The sequence below is a fragment of the Coenobita brevimanus genome, chromosome 6 (assembly GCF_032717465.1).
Source record: "Coenobita brevimanus isolate Jiangsu-jjx chromosome 6, ASM3271746v2, whole genome shotgun sequence".
Taxonomy (NCBI): domain Eukaryota; kingdom Metazoa; phylum Arthropoda; class Malacostraca; order Decapoda; family Coenobitidae; genus Coenobita; species Coenobita brevimanus.
This window is the reverse complement of record NC_136959.1, coordinates 10,912,687-10,919,801: the sequence shown is the minus strand read 5'-3', so window position 1 is coordinate 10,919,801 and position 7,115 is coordinate 10,912,687.

Here is a 7,115-nt window from a genome sequence, read left to right as displayed (position 1 = left end):
CCTGTTAATCACAGATCATACTCGAACCTAGTATGATTTACGTATACAAGAAGCCTTATCTACTCCTTAATGGTGTTGATCCTGAGCCATCACTATCCAGACCCAGTTATCTACCAGTGTTGGCCAGTGTGGCTTCTGTCCCTCAGATGTATTCATAATGTATTTGTCTCCCTGACTACATATGAATTTAAAGCATTGTATCTATTTATTCCTGAAACTTTGAATTAAACATCCTAAAAATTAACTCGACTTTACTTATCATCACCATCATCATTACCATTTTCATCATCATCTCCTTGGCAGTCAACATCATTATCGTCATAGTCATCGTCGGTATCCATCATCATCATCATCATCATCGTAGTCGTCATTGTCGCCGCCATCATCATCATCATCATGCGGACCATACTTGCCACTGATAAATGGCATGAGCAAACAACAGTATTAATCGTCATAATCAGGGAATAGATAAGATAAAGAAGGTAACTATGAATGCGGGAGATACAGTTGTGTGTGAGAAGAGTATTTTTGTGTTGTTGGTGGTGGGGCGAGAGGATTATATTGGGTAGAGGAGAGCAGCCTATAGTCAAACCAGAATATTAAGAGCTCTGGGGTTTGACAGGTAAGAAAGGTGCATATGCCAAACATTTAAACCTTCAACTTTGCATTGTCGAATGTTAAGATATTAACAGTTTTATATTACTGTACCGTGAAGTACTCCATATATAATATATTAAAAAAACTTCATAGTAACGATTAATTTTCTTTATAAGAATATAAACAACGACTCTATACAAGTGACAACGTTGTTTAGACCACATGCCACGTTTCCGGTGACCCGCTGTTTGGGTCAGTCACGGCCACTCACCTACCACCCACCGTGGACTGTTTATAGCTTGTATTTTTATACTATAATAGCCGATAATAGCCTTAATGGAACCAAAAAGACTAAACGTAACAAATGTACGGTAGCATTTTTTGTCGGAGTTATCCCATTCAAAATATTATAGAAAACGTTGGATACCGGGTGGTTTTGTTTTGGTAAAGATGTGGCAGAGCTGTACTTAATCCCCCTCTCCACCCAAGAGCTCTTCATATTCTGGTTTGGCTGGTGATGGTGGTTAAGGAAGCTGCAGCAAACCCGTCTACTTCTCAAAGTCTCTCCTGAGCTGAGTAAAATACTGTGTGGATGGCAAGAATACAGTGAAGAAGACCTCACCGTACTGAAGGGGTTATGGACAGAGTTGGCTATGTGGCATGAGGACTGGGAGAGAGAGAGAGAGAGAGAGAGAGAGAGAGAGAGCGTAACATTATACTGACATGCGTATATCAGTTCCAAGAGATTCAAAAACGAACCCAGTTTTGAAACCCGACCTGATATAGAAAAAGAAACTCTCTGTTTGGGTTGATCCTGGGACCCGGGTCATCCCAATCCATACCCAGACATCCACCTGTGTTGGTTATTGGAGTTTCTGCCAGATATATATGCGGATGATAATCTATGCAATAATCAGTTATATTTATCTATCTATCTATCTCATTATACCTAGATCTATTTGTCTACGTATCTGTCTATCTATGATCTATTTGGCACTATAATCCTGTTAGCCCTTCTGTCAGGCCTTCATTGATAGAACCCACTGTTTCTGTCTCAATTATCATTTCCGGGTCGGATTGTATGTTTATCAATCCGTCAACCTATGTATCTGTTAATCCATCTGTTAATGTTTATCTGTATATCGTTCTGTATCTTCCTTCTATCTTCTTGGTTGTTTAATAATTCTGTTACCAGTCAGTGTGAATAGGGGTTGTGTGTGTGTGTGTGTGTGTGTGTGTGTGTGTGTGTGTATTTACCTTTAAATTAGTCAGTGTGTCTGACCATCCCTAAAGGCCACACCCAATGGCAGGGTTTGTGAAAGATGTGTGTGTGTGTGTGTGTGTGTGTGTGTGTGTGTGTGTGTTTTCCCAACATATTCGAAAGGTTATGGACGAATTTTCATCAAACCTTCTGGGAAATAGCAACTACTGTATGTGGATGTGCAGTAGTTTATTACTTTTGGTGAGGATTTAATCAAAGATGACCGAATGCCAACCACTGTCTATTTTTAATTATAGATTGGGATTTCGCAAAACGCAGTGACTGAATTCAACAGAGTTTTGCGAATTTTATTACCTCCGCCAAGGAGGTTATGTTTTTGCCAGCGTTGGTTTGTTTGTTCGTCTGTCTGTTAACAGGATTACTCAAAAAAGTTTGACGGATTTTGCTGAAATTGTTTTAGAGTGTAGGGTATGACCGAAGGAACAATCCATTAGATTTTGGTGGTGATCCGGATCATCATCCTGATCAAGGAACTTTTTGTTTCTTTGTCCACACGATATTTCTAAAAGTTCTAATGATTTTCAATGAAATTTTGTGGACGGGTGGACCATGAGCCAAGAGAGAATTGATTAAATTTGGGGACAGATCCGGATCCGGATCCTGCACTGGCATTGCAGGAGGTATGCTCTCTCTGAGTGCGTCCTAGTTCAAATTAGGTTTGTCTCCAACAACATATTTTGGCGGGAGATTGGCTTTCCGTCCTCGAATGGTTTTGTTTCTTCATTATATATAATTTATCATCACCATTATCATCATAAATATCATGACATGTAACAATACCAACATATGCAATTCATCATCATTATCATCATCAGTGTCTTCATACATAATATCATCATATGGAATTCATTATCATCATCATCATAGCCCAGTATGCTTTCATTGCATGACAGATCTGTGCCAGCTTTTTCCACTCTGACCTGTTTGCTGTTAGGATATGTTAGTGTGGTTGTGTTCCTGGGTGGCTGTAGTGGTTATTTGTGGGAGAAGGAGGAGAGGAAGTCTGAGAACGAGGTAACTGTGTTATTGGAAAGTAGATGTGAGTGTGCGTAGGATTACTGTAGAGTGAGTTTTTAAAAAGTGCGTGTGTGAAGGTGCGTGTGGGGGGAATGCGTTGTTAATATGTGTGTGTGTGTGTGTGTGTGTGTGTGTGTGTGTGTGTGTGTGTGTGTGATTAAATTGATCTTTTGTGATATAAGTAGGTACGTGTGGAGGAAAAGTACTGTTATGTGTGTGTATGAGTGGGTGTGGTTGTGAGAGTTTGTGGGTGTGGTTTTGTAGGTGTGTGATTAGTAAGTTTTGTAAGTGCGTGAAGAGGTGTGTGTGTGTGCTGCGAAATGGATTAAGCTGTGTGTGAACGATGTAGGAATCCGACTCATTGCTACTGCAGTTGGGGAGAGAGAGAGAGAGAAGAGAGAGAGAGTGGGAGAAACGAAAGATATTGTTACACAAGATAGCTTATCAGGCTCCCAACCTAGTATGTTGTACGTAAAAAACAAGCCAACGTTCTCCTATGGTTCGTTCCCAGGCCGTCACTATCCAGACCCAGTTATCTACCAGTGTTGGCCGGTGTGGCTTCTGTCCCTCATATGTAACCAAACGTACTGTATATATCTTCCTGTCAACGTATAAATTCTTCTATTTACTCCTAAAAATTTTAAACATCAATTGAAAAATAAAAACGTCCTAACATGTAATTATTAGCAGCACCATAATCATTATCATTTTTTATCATCATCATCGTCTTAGCCAACATCATTACCGTCATTGTCGTCATCGTTGGTGTTCATCATCATCATCATCATGACCATCATCTTCATAGTCGTTGTCATCGTCGTCGTCAGCACCACCACCATCATCATCAACATCCGGACCATACTTGCCACTGGTAAATGGCATGAGTTAACAACAGTAGTATATAAATGAACTAATTACCGTATATAGCGAACAGATAAGGTAAAGAAGGTAAGTATGAATGAGGGAGATAAGGTTGTGTGTGAGAAGAGTATTTTTGTGTTGTTGCTGGTGGGGCGAGAGGATTATATTGGGCAGAGGAGAGCAGCCTAGTAGTGAAGGTGGTTAAGGAAGGCTGCAGCAAACCCGTCTACTTCACAAAGTCTCTCCTGAGCTGAGTAAAATACTGTGTGGATAGCAAGAATACAGTGAAGAAGACCTCACCGTACTGAAGGGGTTATGGACACAGTTGGCTACATGGCATGAGGATTGGCAGAGAGAGAGAGAGAGAGAGAGAGAGCGTAACATTACACTGACATGCGTGTATCAGTTGCAAGAAATGCAAAATCGAACCCAATTTTGAACCCTAACCTGATATAGAAAAAGAAACTTTCGCAGCTGGATTCGATCCCGGGTCCTCCCAGTCCAAACCCAGACATCCATTTGTGTTGGTTACTGGAGTTTCAAGGAAATATATGAACAGAAAATTATATATGCATCTATTAATTGTATCTCTCTCTCTCTCTGTCATTTCCCGACCTATTTGTCTACTAATCTGTCGGTCTATCTATCGCTCTATCTGTCGCTATAATTCCGTTTGTCCTTCTATCAGACTTTCATTCATAGGATTCACTGTTTCCGTCTCAATTATCATCATTAACAGGTAGGACTGTCTGTACATCTATCAGTCTATCTCTATACCTGTCTATCTGTCTCGTCACCTGACTACTTGTTTTTATTATCTCGTAATCAATTAGTTACCTATCACTCAATGGCAGGGTTTATCCAGGTGTGTGTGTGTGTGTGTGTGTTTGTATGTGTGTGTGTGTGTGTGTGTGTGTGTGTGTGTGTGTGTCTATCTGTTTATCTGTTAGTCAGTGGGTCTGGCCATCTCTCAGGCCAAACCCAATGGCAGGCTTCATCCAGTGTGTGTGTGTGTGTGTGTGTGTGTGTGTGTGTGTGTGTGTGTGTGTGTGTGTGTGTGTGTGTGTATCTATCTGTTTATCTGTTAGTCAGTGGGTCTGGCCATCCCTCAGGCCACACCCAATGGCAGGCTTCATCCAGGGTGTGTGTGTGTGTGTGTGTGTGTGTGTGTGTGTGTGTGTGTGTGTATCTATCTATTTATCTATTAGTCAGTGGGTCTGGCCATCCCTCAGGCCACACCCAATGGCAGGCTTCATCCAGTGTGTGTGTGTGTGTGAGTGTGAGTGTGTGTGTGTGTGTGTGTGTGTCTATCTATTTATCTATTAGTCAGTGGGTCTGGCCATCCCTCAGGCCACACCCAATGGCAGGCTTCATCCAGGGTGGCCACAATAAAACGCCTTTAACCCTTTGCCTGCCAATTACCTACTTGCAGTTTATTTCCGCTGACGTCACACGATTTTACTATGATGAAGAGAGAAATATGGCCCACCAAAAATGTTAAAACTATCCCATTTAACGTTTTGCCCCAGGATATACAACTTCCTGTTTTATTACGGCTTACCACCCACCATTTTGTTACACTCATACACAACAGTTATAACGAAAATAAGACTTGCCAACACAGGAGAAAATAGTACAAACACCAGGTGACCGACAATGGTTGATATTTAAAAAGAAACCATCGCCACGACCGGTTAGATCCCAGGCCTCACTCACCAGACCCAGTTATCTACCTGTGTCGGCGTTCGCAGTTTCTATATACCTTAATGGATATATGGTATTTTGTCTCTAATTTTCTCAGCCTATTTGTTAGTCCATCTGTTTGTATTTGTTTATCCATCGTTTTAACCAACCATCCACCCATCCAACCACCTGCTATTTGTGTCCATCCTTCCATCTACCAGTGTATCTCCCTGTCTGTCTGTATATTTGTATAGGTCTCAGAGTCAATCCTGGATGGGTATAATTTCTCGTGTCTTAACATCAGGATCCTATGACTCATTCTCAGATGAATAAAATTGTCTGGCGTTAGTTGGAATAGACTTCTACAGTTGTGCTTACCATGAGTGGGTTAGCTGTGACAGCATTAGCACTCAGGCTCCTGTGACTCACTCTCACATGAATAAAATCGTCTGCCTTTAGATGGAATAGCATAGGGTTGTGGCTACTATGAGAGGGTTAATGGTAACAGTATTACCACTGTGGTGGATGCGTGATGGAATATGGATGAAAGAGTGCGTGAACGGAGAGGAAGACAGTGTAGGATATAAGACCCATTGCTGGTGATGCAATAGGGAAAGTTATATAGTTTTAGAAAAAAAAAAAAAACATGTTAATAACGGATGGAAACCTGGTTCTCTGCAACACATCTGGTTTTCTACCCCGCCAGCCATGAGGGTTTCAGTTTACCTCTTCAGTCTAATGACCTGTTTTCATTCCTTCGTTCTTGCTGCCTCTTGGCCACTTTGTTTAGTGTGGGAGAGGCTCCTGTAGTGCAAGAGGTCATGGAGGACAGCCCAGATTACTCCAGTTCAAATATTCCTTCGTGAAGCTGAATTAAGTCTGTAAGTGGCAAGAATGAAATCGATAGTATGTCATCGGACTGAAGGGATTTAAAATCCCGGTGTGAATTTTATATAATTAAAAATCTACATATCCATCAGTAGGATATTGTATTATATTTCATATTCTTGTCAGCAGCAGAGGGTTGCATTCAGGATAAGGAAATCGATCGGTACTGAAGATGTTTGAATCCATCTCCTTTTACCCTCTCAGTGGCGGTGCAGAGGGACGCCTTCATGTGGTGGCACCGATATAACTGGTCGGATTCACTTCCAGGTTACACAGACGTCCCTCATCTCCCTCTCTATCCCCTGAAAGGAGGATGGTCGACAGCAGCAGGAAGGCGAGTTCATCCTGCAGTCCACTGGGTTCAGGATTAAGATGAACCTGGGGCTACATCCACAACTACCCTCTCAGAACGGTGATGTCGCTTTCATTTCATGCTTCCTTCCCTCACACGATTTTATTCAGCTTCGTGAAAATCCCTCATAGTGAAGGTGGTTACTGGTAATATTAAAGTTACTGTGTGTGTGTGTGTGTGTGTGTGTGTGTGTGTGTGTGTGTGAGATAGTTTGAAAATAATTACAACACCAACATTAATAAGGCTAATGTGCAGTTTCTTCCTGTGCATTCTGGAAAAACATGTAAAGTTCATACCCAGTCCTGCGATATGTATGCCGGTCTCCTTGAAATCCAGGTGCTGACTTTTGTCTATTTCAGATAATTTTCATTTTTGGGAGGGGGCTTATCCCTCAGTGGGGACTGCTGGTGGTGTCACGCTCCTCAAATATCTCAT